The 22,331-nt window shown below is 39.5% G+C and overlaps 1 long non-coding RNA gene across 1 annotated transcript in view; it reads right to left on the reverse strand.

The window, feature by feature from the left end:
• Positions 1-2,829: 2,829 nt before the first annotated feature.
• Positions 2,830-22,331, reverse strand: part of LOC145512563 (uncharacterized) — a 106,234-nt gene continuing 86,732 nt past the window's right edge. Inside the window, exons 5-7 of the long non-coding RNA XR_014058612.1 lie at positions 14,408-14,516; positions 4,608-4,715; positions 2,830-4,043 (exon numbers count right to left, since the gene is read on the reverse strand). This is a non-coding gene — a long non-coding RNA (uncharacterized LOC145512563). The remainder of the gene's footprint in view (positions 4,044-4,607; positions 4,716-14,407; positions 14,517-22,331) is intronic.

The following is a 22,331-nucleotide window of genomic DNA, read 5'->3' on the forward strand; positions in this document are numbered from 1 at the left end:
ATTTTGGCCACCTAATGTGAACAGCTGACTCATTGAGAAAGACCCTGATGCTGGGAAAAATTGAAGGTAAAAGGAGAAGGGAGTGGCAGAGGATGAGATGGTTAGATAGCATCACTGAGTCACTGGACATGAATTTGAGCCAACTCCGGGAGAAAGTGGAGGACAGAGGAGCCTGGTGTGCTGCGGTCCATGGAGTCATAGAGAGTCGGACACGACTTAGTGACTGAACAACAATAACAGCAAAATTGATGTCATCAAAAGAACAGGCACTTTCTCCCTCCTTCATCCTTCACCCCTCCTTCATGGCACTAACTCATTGCTTTCTTCAGCCCAAATGGATGTAGGCATGAATTCTCTTTTCACCATCAAGAGTATTCCCCTTGTGGGTACAACCAGGTGCCCAGTGATCTCCTCTGGCATCTTCTGTGAGGGAAGAAAGGGATGGGAGGGGGAGACAGCATCTTTTCTTGTCAGGTCACTCTTAAAGCACTCCCCTACTTGCCTTCTTCATCCAGCTGTGACTCGGGAAAGGCTGGCGCTAGCTGTGGAGTGAGGCCAAGTCAGACAGGGAGAATGTTTTTGTCTTACTCTTTCAGGAAACATCCCTTGGGGTTTTCTCTTTTTTCTCTCCACAGCTGTTTGCTGATTCATGAACGCATCAACATGGATCTGAGTTTTCTATGGCAACTATGTAGTGTTCTGTCCTCTCAAGATCAGGGATGAGAGCTGGGATTCTGCTTCATGGAGGTGGATATATTATCTTTTCCCAGGAAGAGACATGGGGTTATGTGAAGAGAGAGTTTGTGGTATAGATTCAGTGCTTGTGTCCTCCTGACGCCCAAACTCATGTGTTGAAACCTGACTTTCCAAGGTAATGGTATTAATAGGTGAGACTTCGGGCAAGTAATTAAGATTAGATGAGGTTGTGAGGACGGGGCCCTAATGAATGAATTAGTACCTTAAAAGAGTGACCAGAGACCTTACTTTTCTCTGTCCCTCTGCCATGTGAAGGCACAGCAAGACAGCTATCCATGAACCAGGAACCAGGCCTTTACCATATATTGAATATTCTGGAGACTTGATCTTGAAATTTCTACCTCCAGAACTGTGGGAAATAAATTCCTGTTGTTCATAAGCCAGCCATTCTATTGTATTCTGTTAAAGCAGACCCCAAAGACTAAAACAGCTTGCAGGTTCCCTTAGGGTAGAGCCTAGGACTCTTGTTCATTATATACCCAGGACCCATTTTTGTTTATTGTATACCCAGGAACTGTTCATATACCCAGGAACTAGCTCTGGCACAAAACAAGTGTTCAATTAATTACTGTTAGAGAATAAGCTCCAAGACCCATTAGAAGAAGTTTCCTGGGAAGGAGCCTAGAAGGGTGGGATCTGAGGGATGTAGGAACTGAGACTTTCCTTCAAGGAGGATTAGAGTTGAGCTACATTTTCTGTGTCCTGCCATGTCTAACATACAGAAATTTAGAGGTGTGTCTATACTAGGGGTCTGCAGATGTCTTTAATGCTATCTATAAAAGTTATTTTGAGCATTTATAAATTTTAAAATTGTGTGCCTATAGTACTATACTAATATATTTTGTATATAAAATTTTTTAAACAAAAACATAAATTTTTAAAAGATGTAATAAAAGTAAATATAAAAAAGAAGTTATAGTTTTCCCTTCATTATGATGAATGATTTTAAGTCTCCCCTGTATTTAGTTAGCTCTTCCTATCCTAAAAGAAAATTTGTAGAGCTGCGGGTGAGGTGGGGGAGAGACCAGCATGAAATATACTGGAGGGCTTTGAGTGGTTCTAAAAAGTCCAACCCATACTCCAAGTAATCAAGAGAATCTCTGGTTCACCTCTACCTCTAAAATGCACTTTTGTAATGACTGTAAGAAAGCATTTCAGCTAATTACATGTTTATCCTAAGCCCCTAGGGATATAGGGGTCTAAGAAAGAGATGTGCTTATTTTCTTTCATGTATCATCATCCTGTTCATCATATAATTTGGGGATAGTCAGAAAACTTTTTCTGGCAAAATGCACTGGTTAACTTTTGCTGCATAACACACTGTCTCAAAACTTCCCACCCTCTCCTTCCCCTGCCATGTCCACAAGGATTTTCTCTATGTCTCTGTCTCCATTGCTGTCCTGCAGATAAGTTCATCAGTACCATCCTTCTAGATTCCCTGTATATGCGTTAATATACAATATTTGTTTTTCTCTTTCTGACTTATTTCACTCTGTATAATGGACCGTAGTTCATCTGCCTCGTTAGAACTGACTCAAATGTGTTCCTTTCATGGCTGAGTAATATTCCACTGTGTACATGGACCACAGCTTCTTTATCCATTCATCTGTTGATGGACATCTAAGTTGTTTTCATGTCCTAGCTATTATAAATAGTGCTGCAATGGGTCTCTTTCAATTCTGGTTTTCTCAGGATATATGCCCAGTAGTGGGATTGTTGGGTCATACGATTGTTTTATTCCTAGCCTTTTAAGGAGTCTCCATACTGTTCTCCATAGTGACTGCATCAATTCATATTCCCATCAACAATGCAAGAAAGTTCCCTTTTCGCCACACTATTTCCAACATTTATTGTTTGTAGATTTTTTGATGCTATCCATTCTGACTGGTGTGAGGTGATACCTCATTGCAGTTTTAATTAGCGTTTCTCTAATAATGAGCAATGTTGAGCATCTTTTCCTGTGTTTATTAGCCTCTGTAGGTCTTCTTGGCTTTAAAGCTCAACATTCAGAAAACTAAGATCATGTCATCTGGTCCCATCACTTCATGGCAAATAGAAGGGAAACAATGGAAACAGTGACAGACTTTATTTTGGGGGCTCCAAAATCGCTACAGATGGTGACTGCAGCCATGAAATTAAAAAACACTTGCTCCTTGTAAGAAAAGCTATGACCAACCTAGGGTGTATATTAATAAGCAGAGGCATTACTTTGCCAACGAAGGTCCGTCTAGTCAAAGCTATGGTTTTTCCAGTAGTCATGTATGGATGTGAGAGTTGGACTATATAGAAAGCTGAGCGCCGAAGAATTGATGCTTTTGAACTGTGGTTGGAGAAGACTCTTGAGAGTCCCTTGGACTGCAAGGAGATCAAACCAGTCAATCCTAAAGGAAATCAAACCAGTCAATCCTAAAGGAAATCAGTCTTGAATATTCACTGGAAGGACTGATGCTGAAGCTGAAACTCCAATACTTTGGCTACCTGATGCAAAGAACTAACTCATTGGAGAAGACCCTGATGCTGAGAAAGATTGAGAGAGGGAGGAGAAGGGGATGACGGAGGATGAGATGTTTGGCTGGCATCACTGACTTGATGGACATGAGCTTGAGTAGGCTCCAGGAGTTGGTGATGGACAGGGAAGCCTGGCATGCTGCAGTCCATGGGGTCACAAAGAGTCAAACACAGCTGAGCAACTGAATTAAACTGATGTCTTCTTTGAAGAAATGTCTGTTAGGGTCTTCTGCCCACTTTTTGATTGGGTTGTTTTTCTGGTATTGAGCTGCAGAAGCTGCTTGTATATTTTGGAGATACACTTTTGTCAGTTGTTTCATTTGCTATTATTTTCTCCCATTCTGAAGATTGTCATTTCATCTTGCTTATAGTTCCTTTGGGCTTCCCTGGTGGCTCAGCTGGTAAAGAATCCACCTGCAGTGCAAGAGACCTGAGTTCGATCTGTGGGTTGGAAAGATCCCCTGGAGAAGGGAATGGTTACCCACTCCAGTATTCTAGACTGGAGAATTCCATGGACTGTATAGTCCATGGGGTTAGTCCCTTTGTTGTGCAAAAGCTTTTAAGTTTAATTAGGTCCCACTTGTTTTTGTTTTTATTTCCATTACTCTAGAAGGTGGGTCATAGAGGATCTTGCTGTGATTTATGTCAAAGAGTGTTCTGCCTAGGTTTTCTTCTAAGAGCTTTATAGTCTCTGGCCTTACATTTAGGTCACACCTTGTTTTATTGTGCTTCACAGATACTGTGTGTGGTTTTTTACAAATTGAAGTCTTCTGGCAACCCTGCAACAAGCAAGTCTATTAGTACAATATTTGCTTACTCTGTGTCTGTGTCGCATTTTGATAATTCTCACAATATTTCAATCTTTTTCATTGTTATTATATTTGTTATAGGATCTAGGATTAGTGATCTTTTATTACAGCTTGCTAAAGGCTCAGATGATGGTTAATATTTTTTAACAATAAAGTACTTTTAATTAAGGTGTGTAAGTTGTATTTTTTTTTTTTTACATAATGCAATTGCACACATGGACTTCCCAGGTGGCACTAGCGATAAAGAACTCACCTGCCAATGCAGGAGACATAAGAGAAGTGGGTTTGATCCCTGGGTTGGGAAGATCCCCTGGAGGAGGGCATGGCAACCCACACCAGTATTCTTGCCTGGAGAATCCTATGGACAGGGAAGCCTGGTAGGCTACAGTCCATGGAGTCGCAAAGAGTCAGACATGACTGAAGTGACTTAGCATGCACGTATGAATTGCACACATAATGAAATACAGTATAGTGTGAATGTAATTTTACATGCACTGGGAAACCAAAAAATTTGTGTACTCTTGGGATACTCACTTTACTGCAGTGGCCTGGAACTGAACACTGTCTCTGAGGTATGCCTCTAATTGCATTGTCTGCCTGGGATGCAGTCAGGTACAAACCTTCAATTTGAAACTGTTCTTCCTAGAATGACAAATGCTTTAATTTGTTGATGTCCCTAGACTTTTCTCATAGATTTTTTTTGCTGTTCATATATATTTTTTTCTAATTTATAATTTCTCCTCTTATGTCTCTGGTTATTTTTTAATATACCAAAGCTCAAATATTTAAGAATTCAAATCTTGCTTTTATAGATTCTGTCTTTGCATAATTTTTAAGACAGTTTACCATCCTGTGATTTGATAAATATTTACTTATGTTTTAGTTTTTAATTTAAATAGTTTTATGGTTTTTATTTCCATTTTTTGTAAAGTTGTTTTTAGGCTCATAAAATTTAGAGTTGTTATATCTACTGCATAAATGGATCCCTTTATCATTGTGAAATGTTCCTTTTCTCTCCTAAAGTACTCTTTATTTTGAAGTACACTTTGATATTAATGGGCTTCCCTTGTGGTTCAGATGGTAAAGCGTCTGCCTCCAATGAGGGAGACCCGGGTTCAATTCCTGGGTCAGGAAGATCCCTTGGAGAAGGAAATGGCAACCCGCTCCAGTACTCTTGCCTGGAATATTCCATGGACTGAGGAGCCTGGTAGACTACAGTCCATAGGGTCGCAAAGAGTCGGACACGACTGAGCAACTTCACTTTCTTTTCTTTATTTTTGTCTTTCATAAGTAATGGGCTTCCCTCATAGTTCAGTTGGTAAAGAATCTGCCTGCAATTCAGGAGACCCCAGTTCAATTCCTGGGTGGGGAAGATCCCCTGAAGAAGGGATAGGCTACCCACTCCAGTATTCTTGGGCTTCCCTTGTGGCTCAGCTGGTAAAGAATCTGCCTGCAATGTGGGAGACCTGGGTTTGATCCCTGGGTTGGTAAGATCTGCTGGAGAAGGGAAAGGCTACCCACTCCAGTATTCTAGCCTGGAGAATTTCATGGACTGTATAGTCCATGGGGTCGCAAAAAGCCGGACACGATTGAGTGACTTTCACTTTCACAAGTAACATATGACTGGGTCTTGCTTTTTTAATGCATCTGAACATGTCTGTTTCTTAAATGGACTGGCTATTTACTATACATTTAATGTAATTATAGCAATGACTGATTTGGAGTCTATCATCTTACTATTTGATTTTTCTTTGTCCTCTCTGTTCTTGCCTTCTTTCGGGTTAGCTAAGTGATTGCAGCCATGAAATTAAAAGACGCTTACTCCTTAGAAGGAAGGTTATGACCAACCTAGATAGCATATTGAAAAGCAGAGACACTACTTTGCCAACAAAGGTCCGTCTAGTCAAAGCTATGGTTTTTCCAGTGATCTTGTATGGATGTGAGAGTTGGACAGTGAAGAAAGCTGAGTGCCAAAGAATTGATGCTTTTGAACTGTGGTGTTGGAGAAGACTCTTGAGAGTCCCTTGGACTGCAAGGAGATCCAGCCAGTCCATCCTAAAGGAGATCAGTCCTGGGTGTTCATTGGAAGGACTGATGTTGAAGCTGAAACTCCAATACTTTGGCCACCTCATGCGAAGAGTTGACTCATTGGAAAAGACTCTAATGCTGGGAAGGATTGGGGGCAGGAGGAGAAGGGGACGACAGAGGATGAGATGGCTGGATGGCATCACCGACTCGATGGACATGGGTTTGGGTAAACTCCGGGAGTTGGTGATGGACAGGGAGGCCTGGTGTGCTGCAATTCATGGGATCGCAAAGAGTCAGACACGACTGAGTGACTGAACTGAAGCATTTAAAAAACTATTTAATTTATCTCTTCTATTAGCTTTCAAGCAAAATAAATTGTATTATGCTTTTTGTGGTTGCTATCACAGTTATAATCTACACTAATTTATTATAGTCTAACTTGACTAAACATTACACCACTTTATATGTAACATAGAAATCTTTCAACTGTATAATTTTATTTAACTCATCCTCACATCCTTCGTGTACTTGTCATCATGCATTTTACTTGTACATAAATTATAAATCCCATGTGACATTGTAAGGTGTTTTTTTTTTTTTGCTATGAACAGTCAACTATTTCATGAAGAATTTAAGAAAAGTAAGGAAAAATGTCTTTATTTTCATGTTTATATCTACAAGTTCCAGTGATCATATTTTTTTTTCCTGTAGTTCTAGGTCTCCCCCTGGTATCATTTGCCTTCTGCCGAAATTTTCCTTAGCATCTCTTACAGTACAAGCTTTCTAGTGATGAATTCTTTCAGCTTTTCACTATCTGAGTGTTTTCATTCCTCCTTCAATTTTGAAGGATGTTTTTACTTAACAGAATTATGAGTTGATAGTTTTGTTATTGTTTTTCTCTCAGCACTCTGAAAAGTTTGTTCGATCGTTTTCTAGCCCCCCATTATTTTTGATGAGAAGTCAGCTCTAATTCTTATCATTGTTTCTTGCATGTAATGTGTCTTTTTTTTCCCTCTGGCTGCTTTTCAATTTTTCTCTTGATCTTTATTTTTCAGAAGTTTGATTATGATGTGCTTAGATGTGGTTTTCTTTGTAATTATGCTACTTGAGGTTTATTAGGCTTTTTGGATCTGTGGTCTGTAATGTTTTTAATCAAATTTGGAAACAATTTTGGCCATTTCTTCAAATGTATTTCCTGCCCCATTCTCTCTTCTCCTTCTGGAACCCCAGTTAAAACTACTTAAGATTGCTCCCCAGGTCTTTGAGAGTCTGGTGAGTTTTTTTCAATATTTTTTTCTCTGTGTACTTCAGTTTGGATGATTTCTATTGGTCTATCTTTAAGGTTATCAATCCGTTCCTCTGGGTTGTTCTATCTATTAAGCTCATACAATAGATTTTTAAAATTTATGTATTGTGTTTTTCAGTTCTAAGAATTTTATTTTATTGTATTTTTTTTTAGGATTCTCAGTTTTCACCCATTATATCCCCCTTTCCCTTAAATCCTTTGATAAATTTTAAAACTATTAAAAAATTCTTGCTTGCTAATTGAAACATTTAGATGGTCTGTGGGTCTATTTCTAATGACCATTTTGTTGTTGTTGTTGTTGTTTAGAACTATGGATCACATAATCCTGCTTCTTCACATATCTGCTGACTTTTGGCTGTATATTATTCTACATTTTGGATGATACATTGTAAGAGACTATGGATTGTCTTCACCTTCTTTTGAAGAGCCCAGGATTTGTTCTAGCAGCAGTTAAATCATTGGAAGATTACCCTGATCTTATGGAGGTTTGGTTTTAAGCTGTATTAGAATGGGGCTATTTTAGTTTTTCATCCTTTATTCTGAAGTCCTTAGTCCTTGAACATGATCCTTATTCTTAAGACATGGAAGTCAATGGAGAGCGCCTCTCCAGAGCACCAGACAGCTACTGAAATCTCTACCACTAAACCCAGCTGTTGCTTTCTACTGAATTTTTTAGAACTTTGTTCTGTTCAGGCACAGTCAAGGATTTGAGGGAAGTTTTTAAATTATTTATTTATTTATAGAGTCACTTTTATGAAACCATAGTTTAAGTAATGAGGAAAGTTCTTATGCTATGACCCTGAATATTATTTTATTTTCCTCTGAAATGGTAGGCTTATTTCAGCTTGCATCTTTGTTGTTATTCAGTCTCTCAGTTGTGTCTGACTTCTTTGTGACCCGTGGGCACACCAAGCTCCCCTGTCCTTCACCATCTGCTGGAGCTTGCTCAAACTCATGTCCACTAAGTCAGTGATGCCATCCAATCATCTCATCCTCTGTCACCCCCTTCTCCTCCTGCCCTTAATCTTTCCCAGCATCAGGGTCTTTTCCAATGAGTCAACTGTTCACATCAGGTGGCCAAAGTATTGGAGCTTCAGCTTCAGTCCTTCCAATGAATATAGGATTGATCTGTATTATGCAAATACTGCAAATTGTTTTCAATGAGCTTTTGAACATCACAGAGAATTTAAGATAGTTGTTACATCCATACTGCAGAACAATTACAACCAGCTTCATTTGCCCTGGTATCATTGTCCAGGGCTTCCCAGGTGGCTCAAATGGTAAAGAATCTGCCTGCAATGCAAGAGACTCGGGTTTGATGTCTGGGTTGGTAAGATCCCCTGGAGAAAGGAAATGGCAACCCACTCCAGTATTCTTGCCTGGATAATCCCAATCCATGGGGTCACAAAAGAGTTGGACACGACTGAGTGACTAAAAAGTAATCATTGTCCAGGACCTTCCAGACTCATAGTCCAGTCCATCTTTCCTCCAGAATCTAGGATTCTGCAGCACTACATCCTCAAACCTTAGAGCTTTGGAGGAAAATGCGACCTCTGTGATGCCTTCTGAGCACCTGGAGAAAATGATATGGTCAGTCTAACATTGCTCAATCCTGGTTGATCAGCGAGCAGAACTGATAACTGATGAATTCTGGGCACTGGCTCTCTGCTCTGGATGCAGGGTCTAGCACATTTTCCACTTTCTTGGGGTCCTGCAGCTCCAGTTACCTCAAGTCACTGACTGGGGTCCATGCAGGGACATGGTACTCAGCAGTACCACTTTTGTCCTCTATTCTTTAGCCTCAGATAATGCCGTTTCAAACTTCAGAAAAAGGAATGGCTACTAAGCAGGAAAGGTTTCTCATCATGTCTCTTCTTGAGGTTGTGCCTTCTCCCAACTTTGCAGAGACAGCTGAAGCTATAACCTAAATTACTGCTGATGCTTTGGTCCCAAGAGGACAGGACTCTAGGAACAAGGCTGCATATACAGCCTACTATGAGGTCAGCACTCCTGGTTCCTGACCCTGCTCAGGTCAAAACAAGGAAGGCCTGTCAAACCTCCTGGATCAGCTAGGGTGGATCTGATGGCAGTTTTGACCTACTGCAAGACTGGTTTGAGGAGAACTAGGTAGTTAGGGAATTCAGTCTTGGAGCTGAGCGATTTCCCTTTGACATGTGGATTGGAGGAAGGGCAGTGAACATAGATTACGAACATGTTTCCCCTCAGAGCTCTAAAGGTGTAAGTCATTGAATAGTCTGTGGAGGGGATGAAAATACAGCTCCCGGGTCTCCTCTTCTCCCTGTTGGCTTGTTCCAGAACCTGAAAACTGTCCTTTCAAGTACTCTGGACTGAACGATTGCGTCAGGGCTTCCATATCCTGAAATGGCCCAAATAGTGTCTGATGTGTTCTTACCTAGAGAATTCTGTGGACAGAGGAGCCTGGTGGGCTGCTGTCCATAGGGTCCAAAGAGTCTGACACAACTGAAGCAACTTAGCATGCTTGCATGCATTGGAGAGGGAAATGGCAACCCACTCCAGTATTCTTGCCTGGAGAATCCCAGGGACAGAGAAGCCTGGTGGGCTGCCGTCTATGAGGTCGCACAGAGTTGGACATGACTGAAGCGACTTAGCAGCAGCAGCAGCAGTTTACAGTGTGGAAGAAAAATACAAGATCCTATTTAACAAAACAGAACCAAGCGAATGATAAAAACACATAAAACCAGAAATATGAATTTTTCCTTTAAATAAAGAAGCCAGTTTTTCTCAGTGAAATGCTTGCTGGCCAGATTGGTTAGGTTAGAAACATTTACACATTTTTTTTCTTGTACCCTATTTTCTCTAAGCTGCTATATTCACAGCGAAAATACAAACTCCTGGGATCCACAACACTGGCTAGTTTTTTGGTGTTTCTTTTTTTTTTCTAGCATTTACTATAAAGATAGCTATGCTTCAATTAGTTTTAAGATTTGTGAAGAATGTTTATATAATAACATATGTTCTAAAACAGTGGCTACTGTGAAAAATAATAAATATTCAGAATTGTACGAGTTGATGTAAATGATTCAGCAATAAAGCTTACCAAGCTTTTTCGATAGATGTATTATCTAAAAAGTTATAAAAAGCCCAGTACAGAATCTTGCTGTTTCAGATGAATAATTGGACTCTTCCTACTGTAGTAGAGCTGTGTTGTTCTTTTTATTTTCAAAGATAGTGATATACTATAATTTTTCCTTCTGAAATCTAGGTATAAGGCTAGGTTGTTTGTGAATTACACCCTCACAATGGAAAATGAAGCAGCCTGGTTTATGCCACTAACTCCACTATCCCCACACCTCTGCAAGTTCTCTGCAGCCAGCCTACCCAAACAGGCACAGCTCCTTGGGGAAGGTAAGCCCATCCCCGAAGAGTGAAGTGTAATTGGTCCAGGAAAATCATGGTAATTCCATTAACTAGTGATTTGCTTAGAGATAACCCTATGACACAGTTCTGGCCAATGAGACATCAAGAAATACGCTGGGAGGCTCCTGGGAAAAAATTTTCTCCCTGATTAAGCTCAGAGTTGGAGACATCATATAACTAACATTTATCAAACTTTGTAGATATTAAAATAATTAAGATGCGATCTTCACTCGGTGTGTTTGGTGGAGGAGAGAGATGTAAACAGATACAATATGATTTGATGAATATTGTATATAAAGTGCTCAGATAGAAGAGTGGGGAAAAAAAATAACTGTCTGGGAGGGTCAGGATCAGGGCTTCCCAGAAGAGTTGATTATTGTAGGCATTTGGGGCATGTTTCTAATAAATCTTTGCATAACCCAAGATTACAGAGATTTTTCTCTTATATTTTCTTCTGGAATGATATGGTTTTAGGTCTTACATTTAGCTCTAAGACCCATGTTAAGGTAATGTTTGTATTAGATTGTGAAGTGTGGTTTGAAGTTATTATTTCATATACGGATATCCAATTGTTCCAACACCATTTATTGAAAAGACTATTCTTTGTCCTCTATATTTCCTTTACGTCTTTGTCAAACATCAGCATCTATATGTATGTGGGTCTTTTTCTGGACTCTCTATTTGTCTATCTTTATACCAACTGTATTAATTACTGTAGCTTCATATAAGTCTTGAAATCAGTGTTAGTTCTCCAGCTTTGTTTTTTCACAAAGTTGTTTGAATTTCTAAGTTATTTGTATTTCCATATAGATTTTAGAATCAGCTTGTCAATTTCTATGAAAGAAGCTGTTGAAATTTTTATTAGATTACATTGACTCTAGGTCAATCTGGAGGGAAATAACTGTCTTTTAGCCCATGAACATGGTGACTTTCATTTATTTAGGTCTTTAATTTGTCTCAGAAATGTGTTAAGAGTTTTCAGTATACAGGTGTGATGCATATTTGTTAGATTTATTCCTAAATATATCATGTTCTAACACTATTTAAGTGGTTTTCTAAAAATTTCTGATTGTTAATTGCTAGTGTATAGGAATGAATTGATCTTTGTATGTTGGTCCTATATCCTCCAACCTTGGTAAACTCACTTAACACTTCTCATAGCTTTATAGTAGATTTCATTAGACAACCATGTTACCTATTAACACAGGCAGTTTTACTCCTTTTCTAACCTAGATGATTTCTTCCTTCCAAATCTAGATACATTTTGTTTCTTCTTCTTACCTTATTGCACTGCCCAGAACCCCTGTACAATGTTGAATAGAAGTGGTTAAGAAGAGATATCCTTGCCCTATCTAAAATAGTACATCACCTTTGTTCTCAAAAAATATTCTTGCTGAGTACAGAATTCTAGGCTGACTGTTTTCCTCCCTACAACCCAGCTATTTAAAGATGTCCCTCCATTGTCTTGCTTACATTATTTCTCATGAGAAATGTGTTATGATTCTGCTTTTTGTTCCTCTGTATATATCATGCCACTTTTTCTTTAGCTACCTTTTTTTTTTTGGCCACTCAGCATACAGGATCTTAGTTCCCAGATCAAGGATTGAGTCCGAGTTCCCTGCTTTGGAAGCTTGGAGTCTTAACCACTGGACCACCAGGGAAGTACCTCATTAGCTCCTTTTAAAATGTTTTCTTAATCACTGGTTTTGAAAATTTTGACTAGAATGAACCCTGGTATAGTTTTCTTCACTCTGAGTGTGTTTTTGGACTTCATTGAGCTTCGTGGATATGTGGGGTTATAATTTTCATTAAATTTAGAAATCTTTTGGCCCGCCAGGCTCCTCTGTTCTATGGAATTGTCCATTCAAGAATACTAGAGTGGGTTGCCATTTCCTACTCCAGGGAATCTTCCCAACCCAGGGACCAAACCTGAGTCTCTTGCATTTCCTGCGCTGGTAGGCAAATTTTTTACCACTGTGCCACCTGGGAGAACATATTATTTTTTAAAATAACACTACAAAATTTTTTTCTGTTTCTACCACCCCCTCCACACACACTTTCGGGACTCCAATATTATGCAGATATGTCACCTGAAGTCTCACAACTCACTGATAGTTTTTTCATATTTTAAAATTCTTATTTCTGTGTTTCATTTAGATAGTCTCTATTGCTATGCCTTTAAATTCACCGATTTTTTTCTTCTGCAATGTTTAATCTATTGTTATTCCCACCCAGTGTAGTTTACATCTCCTGCATTAGTGTTATTTTCAAGAGGCTCAGTTTGGATCTTTAAAAAAAAATCTTTGATGTCTGTACATAATTTTGTGAACATATGGAATACATCTATAATACCAGTTTTAATGTCTTTGTTCTGCTAATTCTAGCATCTGTGTCAATTGTGTCAGTTGGGATCTATTGATTATTTTCCTCTTTATTATGATTAGATTTTCCTGCTTCTTTGTATGCCTTGTAATTTCTTTTTTTTTTTTTTGCCTTGTAATTTCTGATTGGAAACTATACATTATGCATTTTACCTTCTTAGATGCTGGATATTTTTGTATTTCTATTAATATTCTTGAATTTTGCTCTGGGATGCAGTTGAATTACTTAGTATCTTGCTTTGAGGGTTTGTTAGATAGGTTCAGAGCAGTGCTCAGTCTAGGGACGATTATTCTCTACTACTGAGGAGAGACCCCTCTGAGCACTCTGCCCAAAGCCCTAAAGTTTACAAGGTTTTCAGTTCACTGATGGGAACGGGTAATATTCTTGGCCTCATGAGAGCACCTAGGCCCTTTTCTGGTGGTTCTTTCTCTGGCCTTGGTGAGTTTTCTCACATGCATGTGCTGAACAGTACTCTTCTGAATACTCAAGAGGCACCTTCTGTAGATCTGTGAAGTTCTCCTCTGCAGCTCTCTCTGCTCCATCATTTTTCCTGCAAACTCTAGCTGGTTTATTCTTTCCAAGTTCTTAGTTCCATCTCCTCAACTCAGAGACCATAGTCATCACAGTTCATAATTAAAAATGAGTGCGATTCCTTGATTACTTGATTAATGTGTGACCCTTACTTCACAACTACACTCTCCCTGAAAGAACCATTTTAGTCTGTTTGCTCATCATTGTATTTCCAGTGTCTCAAACAGTTTCTGGCTAATCTTAAGTCCTTAATAAATACTCAGTGAATAAAAGAATGAACATTAAACCCAATCACAGCACAAGGAAATAGTAAGTTCCTAGATCCTCTGTCCATGGGATTCTCCAGGCAAGAACACTGGAGTAGGTTGCAATGCCCTTCTCCAGCCTGAAGATTTCATGGACATTTAATTACAGTTTGAATGTTTGTGTCCCACTTAAATTCATATATTGGCGTCTAATGCCAACGTAGTGATGTTAGGAGGTGGAGCCTTTGATAGATATGTCATTTGAAGTCTCACAGCTCACTCATAGTTTGTTCATATTTTAAAATTATTATTGTGAGGGCAGAGCCCCAATGAATGAGATTAATACCTTTATAAAACAGACACCAGAGAGGTCCCTCATCCCTTCCACCAGGTGAGGACACAGCAAGAAGGCACTGGCTATAACTCAGGAAGAGGGCTCTCACCGGAGGTGACCATGCTGGCATCTTGATCTTGGACTTCCATCCTCCAGAAATGTTAGAAATAAATTTCTTCTTATAAACCTTCCATTTCTCTGATGTTTTGTTAGAGAGCCTGAACAAAGATAATACATAATCTTTTTTCAATTATCTCTCCTTTTTCTCTTTTAGATTTATCGAAGTTAAAATTAATGGCTCAGGGGACTTAGCTGGTGGACCAGTGGCTTAGAGCCCACCTTCTAATGCATAAAACTCAGGTTCAATCCCTGGTCAGGGAACTAAGATCCCACATGCTGCAGGGCGGCTAGGCCTGCACACCACAACTACTGAGCCTTGGCACTCTAGAGCCTTCACGCCACAACTGGAGAAAACTGTGAGCTGCAAGGAAGAGCCTGAGCACCACAATGAAAGATCCTGTGTGCCACAACTAAGACTTCATGCAGCCAAACAAATAAGTAAATTCTTTAAAAACTTAAATAAATAAAATGAATGGCTCTGAACTACATTTATCAACATGGATAAACCTTACATAATATTGACTGAAGATAGCAAGTTGCCCGAGAATATGTTCAATGGGATACTATAAGTAAAGTTTAAAAATATGGAAAACATACTGTATATAGTTAAGGGATACATATATCTAAGAAGTGTATAAAAACATTCATAGGAATAAACTATACCAAGTTTGGGATAACGGTTCCTTTATTAGAAGAGGAGAGGGGAGTGATACCTGAAAAGGGGGCTTACAAGGAGCAACATTTGATCCTTGAAACTCCAACTATGTTCTGCCAGACGAGCAGCAGCATCATCTGGTAGCTTGATGGCCATCACTCCAGATCTGCTGAATCAGGATAGATTCCCAGGTGGCTCACATGCATCGTAAAATCTAATAAGCACTATTTTTGGTGGAACTATAGCATTATTGTTAACTGTCTTAAGTGTGAACCTGCTAAGCATGGCTGTGTCAAAATGCCTGACTTCTTAGGAGATGCATGTTGAAGTATTTAGGGGCAAAGTGACATGGCTGCCTGCAACTTTCATTCAAAGGTTCAGAAAATAAAAGTATTTGAGATGCTAATGACTGGTAAATTGAGATGTTATTATTGTTTACTCACTAAGTTGTGTCTGACTCTTTTGGACCCCACTAACTGCAGCCCACCAGGTTCCTCTGTCCTAGAATTTCCCAGGCAAGATTACTGGAGTGGGTTGCCATTTCCTTTCCCAGGGGATCTTTCCCACACAAGGATCAAACCTGAATCTCCTGCATCTCCTGCATTGGCAGGCAGATTCTTTATCACTGAACCACCAGGGTGAGGGGTGTACAAATGTTTATCATACTATTTTCATCTTTTATGTAGATTATACATTTTACAATTTCAAATGTAGAATATATTTAATGGAATAGCTTTGAATTTTAAAATATACTTAGGGGAAAATTGACATCTTGACAATATGGAATTATCTCATCTATGAACATGATCTGTCACCCCACATGTTCAAGTTTTCTTCTCTGTTCTTTGGCAATGTTGAAAAGGTTTATTAGTGTAGATTTTATACATTTGTTTTCAATTTACACTTAGATACTTGACTGCTTTATTGGCAAAACTGTGTATGGATTCTTCTCAGCTTTATTTCTGTGTGTTGCCAGTATATGTAATAGAAAGCCATTTGTTTCAGAATATTTATTTTGTAAAGAATCTGCCTGCAATGCAGGAGACCTGGGTTCGATCCCTGGGTTGGGAAGATCCCCTGGATGAGGGTATGGCAACCCACTCTAGTATTCTTGTCTCGAGAATCTCCATGGACAGAGGAGCCTGGCGGGCTGCTGTCCATGGGATTGAAAAGAGTCAGACACAACTGAGCAACTAAGCACTCTTTACTATGCTGTTATTTTTCTAATAATTTCTGAACTCATTTTCTTAAAAATTTTAGGCAGACAATGATAACATCTGAAAAGAGTGAAAAGTTTGTCTTTTCTATTATTTTTAGAATTTTCTTAGTTTGCCTATTAAGTTGAATTCCTGCATGATTTAAATAGCAGTGATAGTGAGTATCATCATCTTCTTCCTGACTTTAATGGAACTGCTGCTAGAGTATCACAGTTAATCTAATGTTGCTTTGGTCTCTTATATTCTTTTTATTGTAACACACTAATAACTTTTATTGAATTAGAAATGCTGTTAAATTATATTAAGTCCCTTTTGGGAATCTTTGGAGGTGATTTCATTGTTTTTTTTCTTCTTATAATTTATGAATATCAAAATTTTCTTTATAAAAAACTATATTTTCTTTTCAGAAATAAAACTCCTTGGTCATTATTCTCTTCACATAATGTTGACTCTCCTCTTACTAACATTTTATTTTTTCCATCTATATTCACAAGTAAAATTGGTCTATGATATTCACTTAAATTGCTTGCTTTGTCAGATTTTAGTATCAAAGCCTTAATATAAACTGTAATATTCCTCACTGTAGCTTGCTCGATACACACTGGTGAACTGAACTGAATATGGCTGCTGTGGTGTTTCACATTTAGCTCCCTGTTCATTACTTACAGAAGCCCAAGAAAAAACATCATTAATATTCCTTTGCCATAAGTTAGACAAGCCAGGAAAAATACTGTCAGATCATGAGAATCAGCTTAAGATCATAAGTTTTAAAAAACTCCCCGTGGAAATACTTGCTGGATGGAAAATATCCAATTGATTTTTGAAAATCAGCTTAGTAATATTCCATTGCTAAAAATAAAGACTAACTGAATATAAACGCTTCTGGTAAAATGGATAAAAGACTGTTACATAAGCTAAACTTTTAAGGAATGTAGAAAAATTTAGAGCATGTAGGAAAGACAGTGACTATTCAAACTAGTTCTCAGAACACTCAATATACATTCATAAAGTACAAGTGGTATTTTGACTATCTTGTTCATTTTTCATATCAAGTCTGACCCAGTGCCTCTCATGGGAGAAATACGCAATAAGCATTTTTTGAAGGCACCAAGGAGAGATGATTCTTCTATTGATCTGTCAGCTATCACATAGGTACCCACAAGGCACATCACAGTGCGTTGGAGATCACCACAGTTCCACCCTAATGGACTCAGCTTAGAGTATAATGTCTAATCAACTTCTTTCCAATCATTGCACAAACGTCTCCACCTTGAGGTATAGGGGGCCGGGCGAGGGCTGGGCTCTGCCTCCTCTAACCTGGGTAGACCATCATGGCCACTGTGTTTGTGCTATGGTGGCTGCTGATTTGGGTGCACCAGGAAGACTGGCTGGCTCCAGCTGAGAAGCAAGACCAGGTGATAATTGACTATGCAGTTCATGTGCCAGGGGACAAGGGTTGTTGCACATAACCAGCAGCTATATCTTAGGAACTTAAGTGTATGAGTATAAGCCATGGTGTTAAGCAGAAATGGACACACAAGTGGCGTTCTTGAGATATTATGAAGTCAGCCCAGCCTCTGGAGTCCCTCAGGATTCTGTGTCACGTTCCCTCCACACCTGCTGGGCAGTTGCTGTTGAGAAATCTGGCATGAAAACAGAACTGGAAAGCCTTTGGGGTGACTGAAAAACCACACTCTGAGAGAGTTGTATCAGAGTTTCAGTCTCCAAGTGAGGTTTTATTAGCATCTATGATGCATTTGAGACCCAGTAGACTTCCCACTCTTGGAACAGCATTTTGTGAAAAGCCAAATGACACAGAGCAGGTGTGTCTCCCATGTCTCTGATGCAGTAAAATATTCAATTCATTATCAAGTCCACTCCTCCACCTCCCAAATATAACTTGAAAACGTCTATTATTCTCTATCCCCACTACCTCTACACTGATGCAAATCATGGTTTATCTGCAGAATCTTCCTCACCAGTGCCATGGCCATGGTTGTCATAGCGGAGCTCCAGGAAGAACGTTACTACAGCAGCCTATGTAGGCAGCCCCAACCCCAGCACACCACTATTCTCAGAATAGGTTGCAATAAGAAGAGGCCCTTAAAGTCTTGCTACGCTGCCTGCTCACTGCTCTCCCTCCTTCCTTGAGTCTATTTTCCTCTTGTGATTTATTATTATTATCGTAATGTTTCAAGCAAATAGAAAAATATGAAGAGTAACATAACATGCACTCATGCATGAATGACCCAACTTTCTCATAATTCAACATTTTTCAAAGTTTTTTGGACTTAGATCATCAAAATGTTTGTTATGAAATATAGCTGACCCTTGAACAATGCAGGTGTTAGGGGCACCGTCAAAAATCCATGTATAACTTTTACTCCCCCGAAAGTTGACAGGATACTGCTGACAAGAATCTTTACCAATAACATAGTCAATTAACACATATTTTATATTATATACTGTTTACTTAAATAAAGTAAATGAGAAAAGAAAATGCTATTAAGAGAATCATGAGGAAAAGAAAATGCATATAATACATATATGTATTTATTGAAAAAAAAAACGCTAATACTTGTGTAGTTCAAATCCATGCTGTTCAAGGGTCAGCTATATATTGCACTTAGGGAAGAATATATATAAAATAAATGAACATGTATGCACCATTCAGCTTAAGAAATAGAATATTTTCAAATGCCCTTTAAGCCTTCCATATGCCCGTTCCAAATAGAAGCTATGTCATGCCTCCTACTACCCTGAATTTTGAAATAACTGTATCTTTGCATTTCTTTATATTTTAACATATATGTACAGATTTTTACTGTTTTTTTTTTCTTGGTTTAGCCTGTTTTTGACCTTTATATAAATGAAATCAATTTGAATGCATTCTTCTGTGATTTGCGTTTTTTTTTTTTAGCTTAGCAATCTGTTTTGGGAGTCAGCTCCATTGTTACAGGAAAATGTAATTCATCTGTTTTCACTGCATTCCAATCCACACTTCACATGCAGCGAGAGCAATCTTTTAAAGATGTAAATCCAATTATTTATCCCCCCACTGCATACAACCCTTCAGTGGCTTTCCAGTGCTCTTGCAACAGAGTCTCAGATCCCTGGTGTGGCCTACGAGCCCCCAGGTGACTTGACCTCACCATCAACTTTCTTCTCATCTCGTCTCACTTACTGAGCAACAAGCTCTTCTCTTCCATTTGGCCTTTGCACACACCTGGATTCTTCCATTCGCTCTTCACTGGCTAGCCCTGCTCAAATTTCAGGTCTCTGATTAAATCTCCCTTATTTAAGTGGGGGACTTCCTAGGTTGCACAAGTGGTGAAGAATCTACTTGCCAATGCAGGAGGCACAAGAGATACGGGTTGGATCTCTGGGTCGGGAAGATCCCCTGGAGGAGGGCATGGCAACCCACTCCAGTATTCTTTAAATGGATCTTTACTAACCCGTCAATGTAAATTAGGTGCTTCTGGTTTTGCCTCCTTCCTACCCTGTTTCTTCAAGCACTTACCACAGTCTTGTTATTATACGTTTATTTGTGCATTTAAAAAAATGTATTGAGTACTTGTCTCCCCTAAGTTTTATTGAGGACAGGGCCATATATGTTTTGCTTATAATGACATATCTAGTCCTAGCAGAGCCCTGGCATGTAGTAGAGTTCAGATAATTATCATTCAATTGGAGCCAAGAAAAGTTGATGCGGTCAGGACAGAAAAAAAGTGTTCAGCTTATGTATTCTGGGACAATTCTCTGCTGGATAAAAATTGTTAAAAATGAAGATGTCAAAGCGTTTTCAATAAAGCTTGTCAGGTACGATATGATCAGAGGCAGATGTTCAGCTTTGTGTTTGTCCTTCATGCGGACCCAAAGAAAGTGACCAAGAGGCAACTTAGTGTAGTAGGTGCCATGCTACATTTTAAATATGAAATATATAATAATAACTAAAAAGCACTGAGCGCTTACTTGTGGGGGCACCGGTTTAAGTGATTCTGCATGAGTTGTTGTTCAGTCACTAAGTCTTGTCTGACTCTTTTGTGACTCCATGGGCTATAGTTCACCAGGCTCCTCTGTCCATGGGATTTCCCAGGCGAGAATGCTGGAGTGGGTAGCCATTTCCTTCTCCAGAGTATCTTCCTGACGCAGGGATCAAACCCTCGTCCCCTGCGTTGGCAGGCGGATTCTTTACCACTGAGCCACCAGGAAAGACGTTTTGCACGAGTGCACTGATTTAATTATCATAAGAACCCTAAGGAAGGGGTGTTTCAATTATCCCCATTTTTACATATCAAGTAACTGAGGCATTGAGAGATGAAGCCACTTGCCAGAGATTATACAACTAGTAAGTGGCAAATCCAGGCTGTGGTCCCAGGCAATGTTATTCTAGTTTTCTTTACTACTATGCTCTATATATTGTCTTTTAATAATTTTGTCCAAAGAATATTTGTGGCAAGAAAAAACAGTGAGGTTTATACTAAAGTTCAAGCAGACTGCTACAGGCCTATTGAATGAGATAGCTGTATTCCATGGACAACTGTCTGCTGTAGCCCTTCAGATGCCTTCAGTCCCTGGGAGGCAGATGGGACTCAGAGGGATGGACATGGGAGGACAATGCTGTCCCTGACCCAGGAGGGGTCAGCAGAGTGTCAGACTCATTAGGGAAAGGGACATGATTTGGTGTCGGTGGACAACAGGTAGTATGAAATGGATGGAAGTTTATAAAGATAGACAGGCCCCTGCCAGAATGTGGAGGGTCTCAAAAGATACTTTTCAGAGGTTCTTAAATTTTTAAGCAGGGCTTCCCTGGTGGCTCAGAGGGTAAAAGCGTCTGCCTGCAATGCGGGAGACCCGGGTTCGATCCCTGGGTCAGGAAGATCCCCTGGAGAAGGAAATGGCAACCCACTCCAGTACTCGCCTGGAAAACCCCATGGACGGAGAAGCCTGATAGGCTACAGTCCATGGGGTCGCAAAGAGTCAGTCACGACTGAGCGACTTCACTTCACTTCAGCTTTTAAAAATGCGTTGTCATATTGAATATATAATAGAATTCTGTACTGGCAACAAGTGCAGCTCAGATGTTGCAGGTGAGGAAGACTGAATGACACTTCTCCCCCTTTCTGTTTGTTGCTATTGATTTCCATAAGGGCTGAAGGGTCCCTAAGTTTCAGATTTATGGAAAAATGTTCAGTGACTGGGAGGACGTCCAAGGAGGTAGATTGCAGGAATAGACATCAAGGGACCTAGAAGAGAATTCACTGTATGGGACAAAGTTAGGCTAAAAGAACCAGGATCAGTATTGATGCCTCAGATCAGAGGGCAGGGCTGGGTTTGGGCTCACTGGGACCTGATAAACTCCTCAGAGTGTATGCATCATAAGAGAGAGGGGCTGTGGACTCTGTGAAATAGACTCATTCTAATACTTCATCAAAACCTGAGTGTGACTGGTGGGATGTCCTGGCCTTCAGCGTTATCAGTTTCTTCAGCCTTGCATGTTATGAATTCCAATCTCAGCCAAACATAAGTGAGACAGGGGTGATGGGAAATTCTAATTCTGGAAAACAAGGATGGGTCAAATTCCTGGACACTTGTATTCATCTCATATGAACTCTTGGAAATTCCTGGAGAAAGAGCAGGTACAGGAGACTAGAATTCCTAGTCATATAATGGTAGATCTGAACACAGGAAACTTGGGAAATAATAATAATGGAACTAAATCTGTTGTCCCTGGATGCTGAAACCTGAGACACCTGGGATACATAACCCTTCAGCCCAGATTTCTCTGCTAAGCTGTGCTCTGCACATCTCACTTGGATGTACCACATTACCTAAAACTCCACATACCAATAACTGAACTCATTGTCTTCCACTCACTCTCTTCTCCTCCACTGGTTTCCTTATCTTAGTAAATTGGTACCATTTTCTCCCCATTACTCAGGCAGAAACTTTCACATCGTGTTTTATTCTTATATCTACTTCAACTCACATATGTGATCCATGATATCTTGTCTAGTTTACCAACTAAGTAGCTCATTCAC

This window comes from Giraffa tippelskirchi, chromosome 7, assembly GCF_054371585.1.
Source record: "Giraffa tippelskirchi isolate mGirTip1 chromosome 7, T2T-mGirTip1v1.2.pri, whole genome shotgun sequence".
Classification (NCBI taxonomy): Eukaryota; Metazoa; Chordata; class Mammalia; order Artiodactyla; family Giraffidae; genus Giraffa; species Giraffa tippelskirchi.